Raw genomic sequence first — 23,943 nt, forward strand, 5'->3', positions numbered from 1 at the left:
CTTAAATTTGGTTTTATCATGGAATTTTTATTTTCTCTATTGTCATTGAATTTTTTCTGGGTATGGTAGTCTGGACTGGCATCTGTGGCCTCTTAAAGTCTAGCTTTTAGAGTCTCCATTCAGGAGCCATGTGTTATTCTAACAGTTCTGCCTTTGCATGTTGCTTGGTCTTTTTCTCTTGCAGCTTTTAATATTCTTTATTTGTTCTGTAATATAGTGCTTTGGTTATTATGTGTCAAAGGTAATTCCTTTTCTGGTCCAATCTATCTGCTGTTCGCTATGCTTCTTGCAGCTTGGTAGGCTTCTCCTTTAAGTTAGGGAAATTTTCTTCTATGATTTTGTTGAAAACATTTTTCTGTGCCTTTCACCTGGATTTCTTCTCCTTCCTCTATTTCTGTTATCCTTAGATTTTGTCTTTTCATAATGTCCCAGATTTCCTTGATGTTTTGTTCCAGATTTTTTTTAGATTTGGCATTTTCTTTGACCAAGATATTCATTTCTTCTGTCCTGTCTTCAATGGCTGAGATTCTTTCTTCCATTTCTTATATTTCGTGGGTGAGGCTTGCCTCTGAGGCTCTTGTTTGATTTCCTAATTTGCTTTTTTTTTAACTTCCAGGCTTCCCTCTGTCTAGGTTTTCTTTATTGAATCTATTTCTACTTTCAGGTTTTCAACTGTCTTTTCTCATTTCCTCCCAGTTTTTGTTTTCATAGATTTATTTAAGGGATTTATTCATTTTCTATTTAATGACCTCTATCATATTCATAAAGGCTATTTTTACCCATCATTTTACATCCCAGATACAGCCTTCCCAGTCTTTCCCCCACTCTACTCACTGTTCCTAACCCCCAATTCCCAAATCTCCACCCCTTCTGTCTCCATCCAGAAAAGGACAGGTCTCCCATGAGTATCGATAAAACATGTCATATCAAGTTGCAGTAAGACTAAGCACCTCCCCATGTATTAAGTAAAGCTGGGCAAGTATGAGGAGAACGATCCCAAAAGCCTGTAAAAGAATCAGAAACAGCCCTTGCTCCCACTGTTAGGAGTCCTACAAGCAGACCAAGCTACACAACTGTAACATATATGCAGAGTGTCTAGGTCAGTCCCATGCACACTCCATGCTTGTCTGTTCAGTCTCTGGGAGCTCCTGTGAGCCCAGGTTAGTTGACTGTGTGAACTTTCCTGTGGTGTCCTTGACACCTCTGGCTCCTACACTCCTTCCTCCTCCTCAACAGGATTCCCAAGCTCCACCTAGTAGGTTTGGCTGTGGGTCGGTGTCTCCCTCCACCAATTGTTGGATGTCACCTTTCTGATGACAGCTGGGGAAGGCACCAATCTGGTCACAGGAGATGGCCAGTTCAGGCTATTTATCTGCTATTGCTAAGAGTCTAAGCTGGGGTACTCCCTGTAGATTCCTGGGAGATTTCTCTGAACCAGACTCCCACCTAACCCCAAAACACCAACCAGCAGTCCTCATCAGCATCCTCCCTCTCCATCCCCCTGATCACTCTAATTCTCATTCCCACCTACCCTCAGTCCACTCACAAAATCTCTCCTGTTTCCCCTTCCCAGGGAGATCTGGATTCCCAACCCCCATGAACTGTCCTTGTTATCCAGTCTCTCTGGGTCTGTGGATTATAGCATGGTTAGCCTTTATAGCTAACATCTACTTATGAGTGACTACATACCACATTTGTCATTCTGAGTCTGTATTACCTCACTCAGGATGTTTTTCTATTTATATCCATTTGCCTTCAATATTTTCTGGTGTCCTTGGCTTCCACAGCTGAGTAATACTCCATTGTGTAAATGTGCCACATTTTCTTTATTCCTTCCTCAGTTGAGGGGCATCTAGGTTGTTTCCAGGTTCTGGCTTTTACAGATAAAGCTGCTATTAACACAGTTGAGCAAGTGCCCTTGTGCTATGATTGAGCATCTTTTAGGCATATTTCCAAGAGTTGTATAGCTGGGTCTTGTGGTAGGTTGATTCCTAGTTTTCAGAGAAACCACCACACTGACTTCCAAAGCAGCTGTACAAGTTTACACTCCCACCAGCAATGGAGGAGTGTCCCCTTGCTCCATATCCTCTCCAGCATGAGCTGTGGCTTGTGCTTTTGATCTTGGCCATTCTGGCAGGTGTATGGTAGAATCTCAGAGTTGTTTTGAGTTGCATTTCCCTGATGGCTAAGGATGTTGAGCTTCTGAGTGTTTCTCCGCCATTTGAAATTCTTCTGTTGAGGATTTTTTATTTAGATCTATATCCCATTTTCCCATTTTTAATTGGATTATTTGGTTTGTTGATATCAGTTTCTTGGGTTCTTTTTATATTTTAGAAATCAGGCCTCTGTCCACTGTGGGGTTGGTGAAGCTCTTTTCCCATTCTGTGAGCTGCTGTTTTGTCCTGTTGACTGTGTCCTTTGCCTTACAGAAACTTCCCAGTTTCATGAGGTCCCATTTATTAATTGTTGATCTCAGTGCCTGTGCTTTTGGTGTCAGTTCAAGAAGTTGTCTCCTGTGCCAATGTGTTCAAGATTATTTCCCACTTTCTCTTCTGTCAGGTTCAGTGTATCTAGATTTATGTTGAGATCTTTGATTCATTTTGACTTGAGTTTTTTACAGGGTGATAAATATGGATCAATTTGCATTCTTCTACACGCCAATATCCAGTTAGGCCAGCACCATTTGTTGAAGATGCTATATTTCTTCCATTGTATTATTTTGGCTTTCTTGTTGAAAATCAGGTGTCCATAGGTGTATGGATTTTACCTGTCTATTTTCATTCAAAAACCATGCTGTTTTTATTACTATAGCTCTATAATAGAGCTTGAAATTGGGGGTGGTGATACCTATAGAAGTTCTTTTATGGATGTTTTTTGGTGTTTTTCCATAAGAAGTTGAGTATTGGTCTTTCAAGGTCAACACAAAGAATTCCGTTGGGATTTTAATGGGTTTGTGTTGAATCTGTAGATTGCTTTTGGTAAGGTGGCCCTTTTTACTATGTTAATCCTACTGATCCATGAGCATGGGAGGTCTTTCCATCTTCTGATATCTTCTTCAATTTCTTTTTTTCCAAAGACTTGAAGTTCTTGTCATACAAGTCTTTCACTTGTTTGGTTAGAGTTATCCCAAGATATTTTATATTATTTGAGGCTATTGTAAAGGGGCTTGATTCTCTGATTTCTTTCTCGGTTCTTTTTTTGCTTGTATATAGAAGGGATACAGTTTTGTTTTCTTTTGTTTTGTTTTGTTTTTTAAGTTAATTTTGTATCCAGCCACTTTACTAAAGCCATTTATCAGCTGTAGGAGTTCCCTGATAGAGGTTTTGGGGTCACTTATGTATACTATCATATCATCTGTGAATAATGATACTTTGACTTCCCCCCTTCCAATTTGTATTCCCTTGATTTCTTTTAGTTGTCATATTGTTCTTGCTAAAACTTCAAGTATATATTCAATAGATATAGAGTGGACAGCCTTGTCTTGTCCCTGATTTTAGTGGAATTTGAGTTTCTCTCCATTTCATTTAATGTTGGCAATTGGCTTGCTGTGTATTTTTTATTATGTTAAGATATGACCTTTGTATGCCTGATCTCTCCAAGTATTTTATCACGAATGCTTGTTGGATTTTGTCAAAGGTTTTTTTTTCTTTCAGTTTGTGTATATGTTGAGTTACACTGACATATTTTCATATGTTAAACCATCCCTACATCTCTGGGATAAGGCCTAGTTGGTCATGATAGATGATCTTTTTAATGTATTCCTGGATTCAGTTTGTCAGTACTTTATTGAGTATTTTTGCATCTATGTTCATGAATGAAATTGGTCTATAATTCTCTTTCTTTGTTGAATCTGTGTGTGGTTTGGGTATCTGGGTGACTGTGGCCTCACAGAAAGAATTTGGCAGTGTTCCTACTGTTTGTGTTGTGGAATAATTTGAAGGGTATTGGTATTAGCTCTTTTTTGAAAGTCTGGTAGAATTCTGCACTAAAACTGTCTAGTCCTGAACTTTTTTTTTCCCTTGGGAGACTTTTAATGACTGCTTCTATTTCCTTAGGGGTTATCTGTCTATTTAAATTGTTTATCTGATCTTGATTTAACTTAGGTAGGTGGTATCTATCAAGAAATTTGTCCATTTATTTTAGATTTTCCAATTTTGTGACATACAGGTTTTTGAAGTATGGCCTAATGATTCTCTGTATTTCCTCAGAGTCTGTGGTTGAGTCCCCTTTTCTTTTCTGATTTTGTTGATTTGCATAGTCTCTCTGTCTTTTAGTTAGTTTGGATAAGGGTTTTAAAACATGGAATGCTTAACAAATTTGCATGTCATCCTTGCCCAGGGGCCATGCTAACCTTCTCTGTAGCGTTCCAATTTTAGTGTATGTGTTGCCGAAGCAAACACTCATAAAGGCTATTTTAAGATCTCTGTATTGCACTTCAGCTATGTTGGAATTCTCAGGGCCTCCAGTAGTAGAACAGCTGGGCTCTAATGACTGTTACTGATGGTGTTTTCATGCTGGCGCCTAGGTCCTGGGTTTGAGATGATTGTAATTCTAGGTGCTAATATCTGGTCTTGTCTTTGTTGAGTGGGTATTTTGTTCCTTGGTTTCTGTTGCCCTCTTTGGTTCCTGGGAGAGTATGATGTCTGAGTGCTGTCTGGTATGTAATTCTTCTGAGATCCTGCTAGGTATGGTCACAGGGGAGTCCCAGTTAAATGTGTTTCTAGGTATTAGGAGCTGACACTCAGGAATGGGGCTGGGCTCAGAGGAGTGGGCTGATGGGGGGGTCCACAGGAGAGAGGAAAGTGTGGCATTCCACCAAGATCTACTTAGTCCTCTTGGGATGGGGACAGAGAGCAAGGAGAGGATGCAAAAGGTAGCCTGCTTCAAGGCTGGGGCTGAGACTGGGGGTCTGGGTTTGGAGGCCAAGAAAGAGGGTGAAGATCTAAATCTCTCCTATCTGCTTTTGATGGCCTGCTTGCCTCTCTGGCAGGTTTGGCTGGCAGGTTCCCAGGGAATGCCTGCCTGCTGGAGTTGTGGGCTGGGAGAAAGGGAGGTTCAAGGAAGATCTGTGTGACCCCCTGGAGGCACAGGGAGTGGGGGAGGCCCTAGCAGGTGGAGAGAGAGTGTCCACTCTACAGGTGAAAAAAAGAAAGTGAGATGGTGTTAAATGGCAGCTCAGAGCCCCCTGCTGAGGGTCTAACAGGATGTTTCCGGACCACTATGGTGTCTGAGAGAAGGCTCCTCTGCATTGTCAGCATTGTCAGAGGTGTCGTGATGAGAGAGATGAACCCTAGGATCAGAGGGAAGCATCTAAGTCCCATTCTGTCTGCTCAGGTCAAAAATGGCAAATGGGAACAAGGAAGACAAAACATTTACTTGCTTCCAGGGAATTTAAAAAAAAAAAAAGAGTGCTTTTGACCAGTTATTCCTTCTTTAACTTTGTGGCCCCTGTTTATAGAAACACCCATAATTAATGAGTTTGAAGACAGTATCCATCTTTGGGGATAGTGCCGGATACAGAGGAAGGCAGTGAGCCCACGTGTCTCTGAATCCAGAAAAGAACTAGATGGCTCTCTGGTTCTCAAAAGATACAACTACTTGATGTGGGGGTGGGGGGGTGGATCTTGGAAGTGTGTGTGTGTGTGTGTGTGTGTGTGTGTACCATGACCAAAAGTGTGCAACACACAATAACGTAATGCAAGAACACAACATGTACACATGAAGGCCAAGGGGACACCCTCAGGTGCTATCATCCCATCCATTTGTTTCGTTTTTGAGGCAGGGTCTCTCCCTAGCCTGGAGCTTGCCAAGTAGACTGGCAACCCCAAGGATCTGCCTGCTCTGCCTCCTCAGGGCTTACAAGCACACACTGCCCCAACCAGCTTTTTGCTTTTAAAACCTGGGTTCCGAGAATTTGAACTCAGGACCTGGCGCTTGCACAGTAAGCACTGTACTTACTGGGACATCCGGGCCATCTCTTCACTCTTCTCTCTGAGTCAGGTTTAAGTTCAGACCGTTTTGAAATGCAGGGGACCTCTTTTTTTTTTTTTTTTTTTTTTTTGGTAGCACACCCCTCCGCCCAGTCTCAGCGTCACCCACAGCCTCTTAGTCATGGACCAGCCTTCCAGGTACCTCAGCAAACCACAACCAGGGCCCGTGCCAGGGTCAGAATTCAGACTGCCAGGACCTCATCATTTCCAAGGCAGAGAGCTCCGTAAAGCCAACCTGCTCTGGAAGCAGGCCCTGGGCCGGGCTCTGCATTTGTTTTCCTGTCGGTTTTACGGCTGCTCCTGCTATGTGTAAGGAGAAGCGAGGCCTGGGGATAAACACCACAGCGGGCACAGGAGGTGTTTTCTTACCCCTCTCTAAATCTGCACCCTGCTCCTCCTCACCAGCACTACAATTTCCTCTGGCACTTGAGACAGACATATGTTATTTTCAGTTCCCCGACTTTCTAGCACGCTGTGTCACCGCACACATGGCCCAGGCCCATAGAATATAAATACATGTGGGCGTCTGCATTTCAACCGCTGGACTCGCGCCACGCTTTTCTTTTAATACAACATATCTCGAGTGGATTGTCATCACAGCTGAGCAGCACGGCGGAGTCCCCCAACAAGCAACGGCTTCCAATCCCAGACTTTTCTTACACTCTCAAAGGCTCAGTCAACCGCTTCCGTCCCCACCTCCAAACCAGCAAGCGCTCAAATCACCTACAGATGAAGCAGCCTGTTAGTTACACACACACACACACACACACACACACACACACACACACACACACACACACACACACACACACACACACACACACACACACACACACACACGGAGGTTCGTGAAGGCCCGCTTCCGGACAGGACTCATTACAGCCCCGGGAAAGCCCAAAAGGAGCTTCCGCTTTGCAGATCCTCTGATAGTAAACAGGAGACAATTTGCAAATTCAAACGTGCTGGGCAGGTTGGCACCCTTTCAGCTAGCAGAGGGTTTAGGCTGGGTGCCAAGATGTGGGAAAAGGAGATTTTTTAAAACCCACCCCTTCTGGGCCCTGTCATCTTCGCTCAGTACTGGGGGCTGGCTGGCACTGCAGGGCGGGCGCAGACAGAGCCGGGTGCTGATTTACTCTCGATTTCTGCGAGATGCTTGGGGAGCCCTAGCAAACGATGACAGACAGGAAGCTGAGAACAAAACCCAGCAACTTCCATTTCCTGTGGACTTCCTATGAGCCTTTGCCTTATCTTAAAGGCAGTGCCATGGCTTTCATAAATCATATTCCCTACTGGGCTGGAGAGAGAGTTCAGTTGGTAAAATAGATGCTAACCTAAAAGCAAGTGTTCATGAGCTACAGCCCCACAACCCATGAAGCAGGAGGAGGAGGAGGGAAGGAGGGGGAGGGAAGGAGGGGGAGGAGGAGGAGGAGGAGGAAAGAGGCATAGTTGTACAGTCTTGCCTAGTGCTGAAGAGGCTGAAAAGGTCAGGTATCTGGGGCTCACTGTATAGCCAGCCTAACCTATTTGGTGAGTTACCTGGCAATGAGAGATCCTGTCTCACAAAAAAAGGGGGGGGGAACGGTACCTGAAAACAACACCCAAGATTTCCTCTGCCCCACCTACACAGAAATGCACATGAAAACTGATAACAGAAGCTGTGGGCTAAAACTAATAAAAAGCTTTGCCAAGATCACCCAACACCACCAAGAACCTCCTGGGGGGAAAGCAAGATGGACATTAAAGCCACCTCCTGACCAAAATGTGGGTCCACAGGTGCTGTGTGCATTTCCTACTGGCTTTTGACATTAGCCTCACAATCTCTTGTGATATAAACAGGATTTTATAGGTAGAAGGGTAAAACTCAAAGTGATACCGCTTGCCCAAGGTCATTTGGGTAATAGCCAAGGAAGCATCTGAACCATGGCTTTTAACTCCATAGCCTATTATAGAATACACAAAGACTGTCTCTATAAAGGGCCAGAGTGTTGAAGTCTTAGGCTTCTCTCATCCAGCCTGCCACTCTTACAACTATAAAACTCTGCAATTCGGGCTGGAGAGATAGCTCAGCCGTTAAAGGCTAGGCTCACAACCAAAAAAAAAAAAAACTGCAATTCAAAAGCCGCTGGTAAATTATATATACATGTTGTGTCTGTGTGTGTGTGTGTGTATATGTGTGTGTAGGTATATGCGTATTTGTATGTATGTATATGTGTGTGTAGTGTGTAGTGTGTGTGTGTGTGTGTGTGTGTGTGTGTGTGTGTGTGTGTGTGTGTGTACTGGATTGGGGAAAGTAGGAGCATTGCTAAGCCATTCAGAGACACCCATGCTAGCTTCAGTGGTCAGAGTCTCTCTTTAGCCTCCGTCTCTGGCACCCTAACTTAGGGGGGAGATCACACAGTGGCCAGACCCATTGTGCAATACTATTCAACCTTTTAGATGAAAACATCCAGACATAAGCTACACGGATGAACCTTGAAGGACTTTATGTTGAATGAATACGCCTGACAGGTTCTCTGATTCTACGCCCATCATGAGACTAGGTGAAGAAAATTACAGACATAATGGAAACTGATGTGTGGAATTTCTCCTTGGGAAGATGAGATAATCACGCTGGTGGTTATGCAGATGTGAACAGATCTAACGTCACTCCATTGTATATTTAAGAATGGCCTGAATAGTGACATTGTGTACATTTTAATGCACACATCGAAACAACAAAAGCTAACTTCCAAAGCTGCCTACGAGGCTCGATTCTATGCACTGGAAACACAGGTACATCAGAAGGCAGGGTTACAGGGTCCACGGAACCTGGCCCACCTGCCCATCACCATGCATGCTGGATGGCCTCTCTCAGAGCTAAGTTCTCCTCTAGGGTCAGGCTGCCCCAGCAATTGGGCAGTCTTTGGTTAATCTCATCTGGGAGAACTGAGGGTAAGAACTGAACAGAATCGGGAAGGTAGGACACCCCACCACCCTGTCTTGTGCGGAAACAATGAAGGGATCTCATTGACTACTTGCTGTTTGCTAGATAACTGCCTTTGAGCTGCACTCCGTTGGGCGCATACAACGGGAACAAGGAGACCCACCGCACACCCATGTGTCACATGGGAACTCAGGGGTCTTTGTCGGACAAGGACAGAGAGACCCTGTGATAGCCAAGGTCTGCATGCCTCTGAGCTAATGATGCTAAAAGCCTGAAGATAAGACTGGACTTTTTACACAGATCATAAAGATTCTTTTCACAAACTAGCACTCCTGAAGGAGATACAGGACCCTACCTCAAAATCATTCCTCAGAGTGACCAGGAGCAGAGAGAGACCCAGCCGTGAACCACCACGCTGCAATTAGGGAGGGGGATGATAGAACCCGATAATCTACCATGCCCAGAAGCCACATAGCCCCAGAACTGCAATCCTGTATCCTCTAGAGAACAGCAAGCAGCAAGTAGTACCTGGGTTAGAATTCAGTTTATTCCCCAACCGAAGAGAAACCACATGCCCAAAGACTCAGGCAATGCCGGACAGTCCGGCCACCTGTTGTTTCCCTTCATGTAACCCATCTAAGCCATCAACTTGCTGAATAACTCTTTGGTGGAAGCCCCAAAGAGTTATCTTCAAGTATTCTAAAGACCCCATTACCACAAAACCTGGCTCAGCCCTGATGTTCCCAAGAGACCACCTTTCTCCTCCCCGAGTCCACTGCTTAGAGCTCTGGACCCAGAGTTCTCCTGGACCTTCCCACCTTCTTCATGCAAGGAGACGTGGCCCTGAGGGGCAGAGGCAGGGAAACAGCTTTCAAGTCTGCTAGGAAGGCTCTAGGGAAAGAGGGCACAAGTTCCCCGCACCCACCCTGGTTTCCTGACTGTTCCCGATCCTGGATACACTTCCCTGCCCTGTCCCCAGAGATGTTCCATGGCTGCTTTATGAGTGAGGCTGGGGAAATCTATTAATGAGAGTGGTAATTGTTACCTCTGGGCACCAAAGGCTGATTTACAACAGTTAATGCCTCAGATTCCGAAGGCATAAATTTCAGCTCATCCGCCGTAAACAACGCACAGGGAAACTGCAGAGCCAGAATGACAGACATTTGGCACCAGAGGACATTTTTCTAAGACAAGGAAGGTGGGAGTCATTCAATTCATAAACAGTGTAACATCAGTAATGCTTCCTAAGCCATAGATACGGATTGTGGTGTGGAAGCATGCAATTGTCAGTGTACAAATATTAGCAGGATAATGGGCAGAGTCCTGAGACTGGGTGACAAGCTACTACCAGCCCCAGATCTTCTCTGATTGGACAAGGATCTTGCTTAAGAGTGTGGCATAACTGTTAAACAGCCCCTCCACCCTGGTAGGGGAGAGGCTGGAAGGAACAGCTAAGCCATGTTCTTAGAGTCATGTGCAGAAGAAAACATAAAGGAAAAAGACTTAGATCATACTAAGATTGCTCCATCTGGAGGGTGAAAGAAAGACTGTCAGAGGCAAGGAAGCTGACCCCTTTTCCCTCCCCAGTGGGGATATGGGGGAGTTGGAAGCTCAGAAAAGAATTTTAGTTTTGGGATTCATCCAGTTGGAGTTTCCAGAAACTCCTGTAAGGGCTATAAAGCCACAGTAATTTATTCCCCAAAGAGAAGAACAGAACAGATACATTTCCTAAGATACAAGCAGAAACACACACACACACCAGAGAGAGAGAGAGAGAGAGAGAGAGAGAGAGAGAGAGAGAGCCTACTGCTAAATAATTCTCTCTTAACAGCCTAGCTTATGCATTCATAGCTGCCCCATCTGTAGCCATCAAGTATCCTCAGCATCACAGAGTCTCCAGCATCCCATAGTTTCTCTGGTGTCCCAGCCCCCACCCTCCCTTCTCCTGCCACACCAGACACCTGAGGCTAGGACACAGCATAGTGTAAATTCTGTGCCTTTCACTGCAATGGCAATAAGCAATTTGAGTCCAGTTCTTTGAAAACTCTCACTGTGTTTCTGCTGTGTCTAAGGCACAGGAGAAAGGAGCCAAACATATTTTTCTGGTCCATTTGATGAGCTTTCCAACAGCCCATCTCTGTCTCTCGTATTATTCTTTATGGTTTCCAAAGCCTTGTGCGTGTTCAAATATCTCAGCTCAATAAAAGTGAGTAGATATCCTGGTTTCCTCTTTACTGAGGGAAAAAATATAATGGTCAAAGAGGCGGTAACTTGCATGCCCAGGAATAAAACCATCACCCTGTGAGAGTTGAGCTGTGTCTGGACCACTGGGATGGACTTCTCGTTGTTCTTGAAAGATGTCTCTGCAAAAACACAATCTTGGTGCGTGGGGGTTACACTGTGTGATCATACGTGAGCAGAAACCCTCTTTTCTTGACCTACACAAGGCACCGATGTGAAGAAACAACTAGGGTCCCGTCTTCATTGTAGTGTCACTCTGGGGTGTGTGGGTTGGACAAGGCTCTAAGCACTGATGCTTGTCTTAGAGATGGGGAAGCTGAGGAAGGTGCCAAGGGCACCCACCCATCAGGTCACACGTTATTCTAGACACCAGATGGGTCACAACCCATCCCCTCCTCCAGCTAAATAGGAAGAGGAAAATCAATTCCAAGCGAAACACACCAAACCATCACCACCTCCTTCTTCTCTTTGGTTTCTTTCCTCTGTCCAAGATGGAAGGAAAAACCTAATCTTAAAACATTCCTTTTCTCAAAAGAAAGTATTTCAGGACATCTGCAAGGCATCATGGGAAAGGAACCTCAGGCTCACTCCAGTGTCTTGGAATTCCTCCCCAAAGGGACCTTTAACTGGAGGAAGTGATCCCATGAAGGAAATGACTTGGGGTCCAGGAGAAGGCAGAGTGAGTTGATCGGATGCCCTGGGACTTCTGAAATGGCCCCTCCAAGGTACCACTGCAAGCTTCCTCCCGGAAAGTCAGTGTGAGCTTCTAGCCCCTTGTGCCCAAGAAGCCCAAAGGCAATAAATTCAGCTAAGTGTCTGCCACATCAGTAACCTACACTTGGGGAAGACCCTGCCAATCAAAAATCTTGTCCAATGACTGCAGAAGGTCAACACCAATCCAATGGGGCTGGTTTGTAAATCCAAATCCATCATTGTATCAGCAAGAACCAACTGGTCTACATTTGCATGGCTCTGGTCACTTCAAGAAATATCTACTTCACCCGAGTCTAATAAATTTCTAACAATGCCATTGAAGTGGCCACATGCACTTCTACCTGGTTGGTCAATCAGATCTCTACCACTTAATTGGGAAGAGCATAAGACCCAATCCTGTCAGTGATCAATGGACAAGAATGCTTTTCCATGAATGAGGAGAAAGGAGGGATGAAGGGTGGGCAATAGCTCTTGTCTGGGCCACAAGGAAGAGCTTGGGACTTACAGAGGGTATACTTCAGAAACAGGCAGAGACAAGAGGGAACAATGACATTGTTTAAGCCCTGGTTGGGTCTGGATGGCCTGAAGCAAAGTCTTATCTCCAGTGAATGCCACATTGTTCTGCAGTCAGTAAACAGCATGGCGTGGGAACTAGTTGGCCTGGGCAGAGGCCCAGAGTGCACTGAACTGGTGATCGGTACCCACCTCTGCCCTGCTCAGCATCCACAGCTGCATCCTTGCATCTTCCAACCCCTCTACACAGCACTTCCAGCCCCCAACACTGGGTAAGAGCCCAGCTGGCCCCATGACCTCCCTGACAACCTCACCATCACTCCCCAGTTGAGTAGCTAGCGCTCTGGCATTCCTTGGATCTTGAGTATTCGGGTGAAAGTACTAAAAAGTTGGCAAGGAAATAGACTAAGATGCAGCCAGATGTTACACTTTTACTTTTCAAAACTTAGTTTTTTTTTAAGTTGCCATGTTATCATAATGGATCTCATCTTTGAATTTTCATACAGACTTTCTTCTTCTTAGATCACTTGCTGACAGGAAGATTTGACTTTAAGTACTTGATTTTCATAATTATTTGTATGTTTTGAATACTAATCCCCTATCTGATATATAGCTAGCAAAGATTTTCTACCATCCTGTAAGCTGTCTCTTCACTCTGATGTTTCTTTTGCTTTGTAGAGCTTTTAGATTCATGTAGTCCCATCTGTCGGTTCCAGGGATGATTTCCCGCGCTGTTGGAGTCCTTTTCACAATGTCCTTGCCTATGGAAAAGTATTACCTCTACGTTTTCCTCTAGCAATCCCAAGCTTTCGGGTGTTTCATTAAAGCCTTTGACCCACTTTGAGTTGATTTTGCGTAGGGTCAGAGATATAGATCTAATTTCCTTCTTCTGCGTTTGGATACCCATTTTTCCCTGTACATCTGTTAGAGAGGCAGTCTTCTTGCCAATCTACTTTTTGACACTTTACACAGATGTGGAGCGACTGTAGCTAGGTGTTCATTTCTATACCCTCTGTTTTCCTCTACTGTGTTCCTGGTTTTGTACCAGCGTCAGCCATCTTTAGCACTGTGGCTCTGCAGGATAACTTGAAAACAGGTATTATGATACATCCAGCATTGCTCTGCTGAAGATTGCCTTGATGGTTCAGGGTCTCTTATGGTATCATAAAAACTTTAGGATTGTTTTTTCTCGCTCTTTGAAGAGCATTGTTAAAATTTTGATGGGCATATCATTGAATCTATAAGGCAAAGCACTTTCAGCTACTATAGCCATTTTCACAACATTAACCCTGCCATCCCTGAGCACGGATGGGCTATCTGTCTTCCAGTGACCTCTTCAGTTTCTTTCTTGAGCACCTTGTTTTCATTGTTGAAGTCTTTGACCTGCTTGGTTAGGTTTACTCCCAGGACACTTTGAGCTATTGAGAATAAGACATTTTTCCTGATTTCTTTCTTGGTAAGTTCTTTATTGGTAGATATAAAAGCTACTGAATGTATATCCTTCTACATTGCTGGAAGTATTCAAGAGTTTTCCACTGGATTCTCTGGAGTCTTGTAATTATAGAATCATGTCCTTTGCAAATAGGTATTATTTATCTTCTTTCTGTCTGTGTTTCTTTCTCTTCTCTCATTGTTCTAGCTAAGATCTTATTATATGGAATAGAAGTAGAGAAAATGAGAATCCTTATTGGTTTCTGGTTTTAAAGGAAGTGCTGGCTTTTGCTTTTTTAGTTGTGTTTTGTATACTGTTGCCTATGGTGTTGTCATACATAACCCTTTATTATTTTGAGATACCTTCTTTTTCCCAAATAATTTTTTGTTAATTATTTGGGACCTTCATACAGTGCACTCCAATCACACATGTTTCCCATTCCTCCCAAATCCACACTCCCACCCTTGTGACCGCCCCCAAACAAAAAACCAAAAAACCACTAAGTCCAATTCACATTGCCCATATACCTATCAGAGCCTGGTCAAACTCTCAGCGGCCAGCCCCTCAAAGAAAACTGAATCCTTACCCACCCCAACCCCACCAGAAGCCATCAACCGTGAAGAGCCACACCTCAGCATCTCCACCACAAGTCTTAAGCACTCCCCTCGATAGCCTCATGTCTGTCTCTTTTTCTTTTGGGGAGAGGGAGAGGGCAGGAGAGGTTGGTGCAGAAGCCGTCACTATCTCTCATTCTCAGTTATGAGTCTGCAGTCATTAATACCACTGCAAAAGATGTCTCCCTGTCCATGACATCAGTTTGGCTGTAGTTTCCTTAATGTATTCATAAGTTGATAATTTTTACATCTATGTTCATTAGATCACTTAGTCTATAATTTTCTTTTTCATTTTGCCTTTATCTGGTTTGGTTATCAGGTTAATACTGTATTAACAGAAGTCATTTGGTAGTGTCCCTCCCTCTATTTTTGTGGAACAATTTGAAAAGCAGTGCCATAATCCCTTCTTGGGAAGTCTGATAAAAAAAATTCACCACTGAATCCAGGTAGTGGTGGCCCATGCCTTTAATCCCAGAACTCGGGAGGCAGAGACAGGTGGATCTCTAAGTTTAAGGCCAGCCTGGTCTACAGAGTCAATTCCAGGACAGCCAGAGCTACGCAGACAAACCCTGTTTTGGGGAGGGGGGAGTCATCACTAAATCCATTCAGTCCTTTGCTTTTCTATGGAGCAGGTGTTAAATTACTACTTCAATTCTATTGCTTGTTATGGGTGCGCATAAGTTGTTTATATCTTAATGTTAGCAGGTCATATATGCTGAAAGACTCGTGTGTTTCTTCTGGATTTTTCCAAAGATTTCTTTAAAACCTTTCTAAAAGTACTCCCCCAATCACTGTCTAGATTTCATTGGATTCTTTGTGACATTTTAAGCTATAATTTTACCGATTTGAATAAATTAGTAATTCTTTCTTTTGGTTAATTGGAAAACGTTTTGTTTGATTTGCTATATGTAGTTTTTTCTTCATTTTGTTACTGTATGCCAGTTTGAGGTTTAGTGTGCCCTTGTGTATCTAAGAGTTTGAGGTTCATTGTTGGATTATTTATTTTAGCTATCTGTATCCTTTTATTTATTTAAGATACGAGCACTTGCAGCTGTAGACATAAACATTCCTCTTAGAGCTGTCTTGGCTGGCTGTATCCTTGGGGTTTGGAGATGTTTGTATTGCCACATTTAATTCTTTTTTTAAATTTCTTCACAGATTGCTTAAATGACCCACTTTTCACTTAAAATTGTACTCTTCAATTTCCATTTCCAATTCTTTCTCTGGTTTTGTTGGTTTCTTTTGCTGTCGATTTTCTAGCTTAGCCCTGCCATTGTCTAATAACATAAAATTAACAATTTCAATTATTCTGTTTTTAGTTTCAATGTTTTAATGTTTCAGTTATGTGTGTGTGCACACGTGTAAGCGGGTATGTTCACCTTACTGTGTTTTTTATACAGAGGTCAGTGGCTTCGGGTGTCCCAGATCTAGAGTTACACGTGATTGTGAACTGCCCAACATAGATGCTGAGAACTGAGTTTGGGTCCTTTGCCACAGCAATACATACTCTTGACCACTGAATTATCTCTCTAGCCCCAATTCTGTATTTCTTAAGGTGTCTAACAATGTATCATTTTTAGATAAAGATTCATTGGGCTACTGAGAAGAATGGCTGCTCACTATCTGTTGGATAGGGTAAATCGGCAGGCATTTGTTAAAGTCAGTTGATCTATGGTGTACTCTAACTCCAAGTTTCCTCATTAAGTTCTAGCTTTAAAAAGATCTATCTAAAGATGAGATACCTGAATATCCTTTCATGACTTTGTTTTGTGAGATTGGAGGCCTCAGAATTTGGGTGTGTAAATATGTAAACTGGTGATTCTTCTTGGTGACTTGTTCCCTCTTCTGTCTGGTTTTGACTTGAAGTCTACTTTATCAGCTATTACAGCTATACCAGATTATTTTTCAGCCTTCATTCCCATGTATGGTTGATTTATTTCCTTTGACTCTTGATTTGCCAGTGGGGTGTGTTCCTGGGAGAAAACAGATAATCAGATCTGTTGTTTGTTCTTTTTAATCCAGACAGCTAGTCTGAGCTTGGAAATGTTGAATAGAGTCCTTTGCATTTCAGGTTATTTTTTGATAGGAGTTCCTGTTTCCTATAGCTATGTCCATTGTGATTGGTTGAACTGTTGATGCCCGATTCCTTTTTTTTTTCCCCCTCCTGTATTTATTTTGCCTTAGTAGTCCTCACTTGGATTTATATTTCCTACCATGTCTGGGGGGGATGGGATCCAACTGCAAAGATGGATGGAATGATTGACAGCAGTCCTGTGTCAATTCCTCCAGGTTACTACTGCACTGTGTTGCTGCAGGCTATGGGTTTTTCCCCAGGGTTACTTTGTCTTCTCATGTAATGTGTTTTTTCCTACTTTCTCACAGATGAGCCTGTCATCCTTTCTCCGCTGTGTACAGTGTTCCTTTATTCCCTGCAGTGTTGACATAATCAGTGGGAACTGATTGCCTTAGTTTGTGCTTGTCTTGAAACGATATTTCTCCGTCCATTTTTTAAAAGATAACCTTGCTGGGTTATACAACCATGGTTTGGGGTTTCTCGGTTCAGGCCGTTAAATATATTACTTCTTGCTTTCCCAGCATCTATAGGAGATCTGGTGTTATTCTAATGGGCTTGCCTTTGTATGTGAGTTATCAGCACACTCCCCAAATTATAGATTGCTTTATATTTTTGACATCTTAGCTATGATATATTGTGAAATTATTCTCTGGACATCTATATTTGGGATTCTAAATGCCTCTTGTGTTGGATGTCTTTATCTAAGTTTGGAACTTTTTCTGTTATAATTTTATTGAATTAACGTTCTGTGCCTTTAGACTATAATCCAGCTCTTTCTTCTACCACATAGATTCTTAGGGTTTAGCTGCTGAGTGCATCCCAGAATTATTGCAGTTTGGGTCATATTCATTATATTTTAATGTATGTCAGAATGTATTACTGTCTCAACCTTGTCCCCTGTCCCTGAAATTCACTCTTCTTGGCTTTGTCTGTTGACCATGATCCCTACTGTGTCTTTTATTTGAACAATTGACTTTCATTTCCAACATTTCTGTCTAGTTCTTTTTCAAGCCCAGATATCCTTAATGAAGGTCTTACTATATGATTTTAAATTTATTCTCCAAATTACTGTTTAAACTACATTTTTTTCTATTTAGGCCCTGGAAAGGTCTCTTTACTTCATTCATCTGTCTGAGTCTTCTGTTCGATCTTTTGTTTCCTTTTGGTTTTGGATTTCCTGAGACAGGGTTTCACTGTGTAGCCTTGGCTATATACTCTATAGACCAGGCTGTCCTCAGACTCAAAAAGATCTGCCTGTCTCTGCCTACCAAGTGTTGCAATTAAAGGTGTGCACCACCACTGCTGGACTTGTTCACTTATTTTGTTCTTTTAATTAATTAATTAACTAATTTTCCCCAGCCTGATTACAGTTTCCCTTCCCTCTTCTCCAAGACCCTCCCCCTAACCTCCCCTCCAGCCACTCCCTTTCCCTTCAGAAAAGTCAGGCCTCCCATGTATTTCAGTCAGCCGTGGCATATCAAGTTGCAGCAAGACTAGGCACCTCCTCTCCTATTGAACCTGGGCAAGTCAACCCTGGAGGAGAAAGGGTCCCAAGAGCAGGCAACAAAGACAGAGATAGCCCTCTCTCCTTCTGCCAGGTGTCCCACAAGCAGACCAAGACACACAGCTGAAACAGATGTGCAGAGGGCCCAGGTCAGTCCCATGCAAGCTCTCTGGTCGGCAGTTCAGTCTCCATGAACGTCCATGAGCCCAGGTGAGTTGACTCTGTGTTTTCCCCTGGTGTCCTTAACCCCTCTGACTCCCATAATCCCTCCTCCTCATCTTCCACAAGATTTCTCAGGGTCTGCCTATTGTTTGGCTGGGGGTCTCTGCATCTGTTTGCATCAGTTGCTGGGTGAAGCCTCTCTGATGACAGCTGGGCTGGGCAATGACATATGTGTATAGCAGAGCATCATTAGGAATCATTTCATTGACTTTTTTTCTCTTTTTTACCAGTCATGTTTGGTTCTATCCTAGGCCTCCTGACTGTCCAGTCTCTGGGTCCTAGTCGTTGTCAGAGGTGGATTTCCTCTCATAGTGTGGGTCTCAATCTGGACCAGTAATTGGTTGGCTACTTCCATAATGTCTACACCACCATTGTGCCAGCATTTTCAGGCAAGGCAAATTAGCCACTTTGGAAATCAATATGGCAGTTGCTCAGAAAATTGGGAATCAGCCTACCTCAAGACACAATGATACTACTCAGGTATTTACCCAAAGGACTCTCTACTATACCACAAGGACACCTACTCAGCTAAGTCCATAGTAGCATTATTCATAATAGCCAGAAACTGGACACAACCTAGAAGTCCATCAACCAAAGAATGGTTAAAGAAAATGTGATACATTTAACGTCTGTTTAAAAAAAAAACAGTGACATCACGAAACTTGCTGGCAAATGGATGGAACTAGAAAAGATCATCCTGAGTAAGGTAACCCAGACAGGAAAGACAAACATGGTATGGACTCACGTATAGGAGGATATTAAGCTGTAAAATAAAGGGCAGCCATGTTACAGTCCACAGACCCAAAAAAGCTAAGTCACGAGGAAGGCACAAGGGGGGACACATGAATCTCACCGTGAAGGAAAACTAGAATAGACATCACGGGTGTACAGGGGAAGAGGTCTGGATGAGGGTGGGGATGGGAACAGGAGGGATCAGGTTGAGGGAGGATGAGGGGAGGGAGTACCGGGAAAGACAGTAAATACTGGAGTAGTATAGTGCAATGTAGTGCAATGGAAACTCCCAGGAATCTATGAGGGTGACCCTAGATATGGGAGACACAGAGCCTGAACTAGTCATCTCCTGTAACCAGGCAACCAGGCAAGACTTCCAGCTGAGGGACTGGGACCCCAAGCCAGCCACATAAACTTTGACCTACAGTTTGTTTACTTCTGAAATATTTTCTCAGCTCATTGCCTTAGGTTTTCGCTATTGTGGAGTTCGGAGCTTACGGAGCACTGTGCGATGTCCAAGAGGCCCACCACCCAGCACCCAAATAAATACATGAAGATTAGCTTGGCTTGTCTCTTGCCAGCTTTTCTTAACCTAAATTACCCCCATCTATCTTTGGCCTTTGGGGTTTTTACCTTTCTATATTCCTATATACCGTTTTTTCCCTTCTTACTCCATGTGTGGCTGAGAGGCTGCCCCTGATGTCCTCCTCTCCATGTTCTCTCGTTACTCTCTTCTTCCTCAATCCTCCTCCTCTTTATACTCTCTCCTTTCCAGTCCTGCCTTCTTTGTCCCTCCTTAGAACCCCTTCTCCACCTGGCTCCTCCCTGCATCTTCCTGTCAGCTAGCTGCTGACCCAGCCTCCCAACCACAGGTGAATTTTATTTCATCAAACACATCTTTGCATCATTAAACAAATGTTCCAGAGCACAAACAAAAGTAACACACTTCAAAACAATATTCTAAAACAGTGGAGAGTCATGCTGGCTTTTTTGTCATATTTATGTTTCTTTATTATACTTTGCATGTCTGTTGGAAGTGATGCGTCCTCTAGTTTTCCCCCCATTTTTTCATCTTCTTTTTGGCTTCTTTTATTTTATGAGTCTTCCTGGCAAGTTGTCTTAATGCTGTGTTTATGTTCCCCCGTACCGTTAAAGGGGCAGCCAACTGCCATAACAAGATATGACAGATGTCCTGGTTTTAATTAGCAGTAGAAGACTGTTAAATACTTCCCCCACATCATCAGTAGGGTTAGAGATGGTGGCAGTGGGTTTTTTGTTGGGGGAAATGTAGCTTATGGTTTTTCTGAGCTAAGAGGGCATTGATAATTAAGCAGTAAAATGGGGGAAGAAATGGGAGAAAGAGGAAGGTATGAGTGAGAGATGTAGCAATATAAGAAATGATAGAAAAGGTGTTGTTGAGTAGATGTAAAAAAAAACGATAATCATAAAACTAAGAAAGTGACACAGATGATGCTGTGACTTGGGGTTCCCCACCCCTTGGCTGTCTTTTCTAGCACTTGCTATAGGTGACAGGAAGGCTGCTCTGCTCAGTAATTCCAGTAAGTCAGTCTGTCTTTCCTGCTGAGAGAAAGACTCTAGTTCCTTTCAGAATCCCCCAGTTTGAGACCCTGGGCCTGACAGTTCCTATCTCCTCTCCAATGATTTGGAGACTGTGCTTATGCTCATGGGGGCTCTCTTTCTGCTGCTGGGGCTCTGATGGTGTGTGGAAGGCCCAAGCACTTGTAGCTGTGTTTAAGTGACTGGATGTTCTCTGAGGTAGAATGCTCCCTCTGTATGGTGGGAAGATGCTTTATTACCATTGGCTAATAAAGAAGCTGACTTGGCTAATGGCCAGGCAGAATAGAGCCAGGCTGGGAAATCCAAACAGTTATACAGGGAGAAAGAAGGTGGAGTCAAGGAAGTACCAGCATCCACAAGAGAGGCAAGATGTGAGGTAATAAGCCATGGGCCTCCTGGAGATGCACAGATTCATAGAAATGAGTTGGGAATTGCCTGAGCCATCAGTCAAAGATTTATAATTAATATAAGCCTCTGAGTGGTTATTCAGGAACTGGTGGGCAGGAGAGAAACTTCCAGCTACAGGTCTCATCTCCTCTGTCACACTTACTCATACCTATTAGGGAGACTGCTGTGGGATGTCTTTCTGTGTGCTGTGAATATGGGTTGCTCTCATTGGTTGGATAAATTAAGCGGCTTTGGCCTACAGCAAGGCAGGGTAGATCCAGGTGGGAAATCCAAGCAGAGATACAGGGGAAGACAGGAGGAGTCTGGAAGATGCCATCCAGCTGCCAAGGAAGCAAGATGTGTAAAAAATAAGGTAACAAGCCATGAACTACATGACAAAGCATAAATAAAAGTTATGGGTTAATTTAAATGTAAGAGCTAGTTAATGATCAGCCTGAGCCATCAGCCAAGCACTTATAAGTAATATTAAGCCTCTGAGTGGTTATTTGGGAACTGCCAGGTGAGAGAAAAACCTCCGGTTATATAACAGTGCCCAGTGTGGGGCAGCCATGATGGGAAGAAGTAACTGATCCTGAGAGAGGATGAGGAAAGTTCCAGGTCACCGAGCCGTGGCATCAGGAAGCCCTCCACATCCAAGAGAGTGCGCAGTCCTCTTCCATCACTTCTTAAAGGGGCACATATCCTCAGAGTAGACCATGCCCACTGAGCCAACCTATCCCATTCCACCGGTCATTAGACCCAATGGCCAAATCCCCACAACAGGAGACTGTGCAACACACTCTTCATGTCTACTGTGTTATTCAAAGGGGTGGGGCAGTGTCGGAAGTTTCTCCCAGGTTTCATTCCAAGGCACCAGGAGGGGAATCCCAGCATCATGCTCCCACTTCACACACCACATCCATCCTCACAGCCCTCACTGCTCTTCCTCCTCTCCATCCACAGAGCATCCAGCCCTAGCCAAGTCTCCCTAGGTGGTTAGTCTCTCTCTCCAGATTGCTCTTCCTCATCCTGGGTGTCTCACTCTTGGACATCTAGCCTAGACCTAGTTCTTTTTTATTTTTTCAATTTGTTTTCCTCTCATGGGAGTAGAAAGCTCTTTTCATCCTGATGTCTTTCATACCAGGTCACGCAGAGGCAACGTCTAATTTGCCATCTTACCTGGCATCTTTAAAGAAATAATATTCATCCTTACGCAAGAAAAAATATACGGTAGCATGAACTGCAAATTAAGTTGGTCGAACCGTAACTTTGTGCCTTGAAGTAGTTGGTCCGGAGCTCACAGATCTGGCTTGGGGAGGTCATCGGTAAGCACTTCCCCATAACAGCTTTTCTAAGATGACCTGTGAACCCCCTTTGAAGATACCATCACATCTCAGATACTGCACAGCTATTCACCAGAGCATTTCACAGAATCTATACATGGCAAGAAAAATCAATGACCGGACATCAGTAAACAGAAGTGTTTGACTTCATTCCAAGAAGAGACGTTTTGGACAGGGTGTTGCTTTCACCCAGGTCTCCCTGCATCTAGAGAGAATCTCAGATGCTGCGTTGCTCCACCCGGAAGATATTGAGTTAACCAGTGTGCTTGGGTTGCCAAAGACATAAACAGAAGTCGGAAAAAGTGGGTAAGCTCATTTGATAGTTGGAGTGACTTTCAAACATGGCTTAATAAAGATGAACTGTTATTTAAAAAATTTTCTTTCTGTCCATCTCTAAACTCTCCTTTCCTTCCTAGCTGCACCATTTTTCAGATTAGCTCTCCAACATTACTGCTAGAAGCTTTAGGCTTGCATGGTACTCACTGCCTGCAGCTGACTGAGAGTGTCTCCGACTACAAACAGTGCCATGAAAGACCTCTGAACACAAATGGGTCTCCTGGCCCTGACTTTGCACCACGTTCAGGGGCAGCAGAATGTGATGGATCCGGAAGTGGTGTCAACCCACTCAAAAAGAGTGAATTTAAAATAGAAAGGGGCGCCGGGCGGTGGTGCTTTAATCCCAGCACTCGGGAGGCAGAGGCAGGCGGATCTCTATGAGTTCGAGGCTGGGCTGGACAGACAGCCTCCAAAACAATACAGAGAAACCCTGTCTCGTAAAAACAAACAAACAAAAAAAATAGAAAGGGGCAAAATAAGGTTATGGGTTTTTTTTTCCAATAAAATGGACTCTATGCTAATTCTGAAGAAAGGGGGAGGAAGAAAAGGAGAAAGGGGAAAAAGAGGAGGAGGAAGGAGGAAGAGAATGGGAGGAGGAATAGAAGAAGTAGGAGGGCCGTAGCTGCCTCTGGGAGCTCTAAAAATCCGTGACTTGGTAGCTACAGCTTCTTGGGTGGTGCGTTCCTCTTTGCCCCTTACACTGTGACATCACACTACCTCTATCCACATGGTTAAGACAGACTCTTCCGGCCACTGAGACGGGAACCTGCCCCCTTGACTCATCCGCGTTACCGTACATCTTTAAATGCAGAGACACATACGAATCCATGTGGATGGGCAAAAAGGCAGAATTTTCCACCAAAAAAATAAAGTCCCACGGATTTCTGAGGCCAGAGTCCTGAGTAGACACAAATGTCCTGCTTTATTTCCACATTTGAAAGGGAGTGGCAACAACACTTGCTGTCCTCCTCTCCCAAGCCAAGTACTCGCACCAGCTTTTGGCTCCCAGCTTATTTCACAGACAATTTCCATCAACTAAGGGACTGGTCCCCGAGTACCCAAACCTTTTCCTACCGTGACAGTCTCCACCCACAGACCCCACAGCGTGATCCTCAGCACTCTTAACTGAATATTGAGTCTTGACTCACCTCCGGTATGTCAGGAAGACCCACCGTGTAGGAGAAACCGCAGCCAGCCTACCCAAGATGCAGGTGCCCACGCTAGCCGGCATGAGCGAGCATGCGCGGCAGGCACTTCCTCCCTGAGCCAAGCCTGCCTCAATCAATGCCCAGAGACTGCTGATGAAAAGAGACACCTGGCCCAGAGACGCCAATGAGGAA

The 23,943-nt window shown here is 44.0% G+C and overlaps 1 long non-coding RNA gene and 1 other non-coding gene across 5 annotated transcripts in view; one reads left to right on the top strand and one right to left on the bottom strand.

Moving 5' to 3' along the window:
• LOC121139113 overlaps positions 1 to 22,622 on the top strand; it is a 41,512-nt gene extending 18,890 nt beyond the window's left edge. For 3 of the 4 annotated variants that reach the window (XR_005875954.1, XR_005875959.1, XR_005875956.1), the window contains 3 exons: positions 18,100 to 18,215; positions 18,479 to 18,707; positions 19,415 to 19,519. This is a non-coding gene — a long non-coding RNA (uncharacterized LOC121139113). Of the gene's footprint in view, positions 1 to 18,099; positions 18,216 to 18,478; positions 18,708 to 19,414; positions 19,520 to 22,068 lie in introns of those variants that run through there. The other variant, XR_005875957.1, reaches the window with a different exon arrangement.
• LOC121135740 lies at positions 4,294 to 4,400 on the bottom strand. The gene has a single exon (XR_005872851.1). It is a non-coding gene; the product is annotated as a U6 spliceosomal RNA (small nuclear RNA).
• Positions 22,623 to 23,943: the final 1,321 nt, after the last annotated feature.

The sequence above is a fragment of the Mesocricetus auratus genome, unplaced genomic scaffold (assembly GCF_017639785.1).
Source record: "Mesocricetus auratus isolate SY011 unplaced genomic scaffold, BCM_Maur_2.0 Super-Scaffold_4256, whole genome shotgun sequence".
In the NCBI taxonomy this organism is placed as follows: Eukaryota; Metazoa; Chordata; class Mammalia; order Rodentia; family Cricetidae; genus Mesocricetus; species Mesocricetus auratus.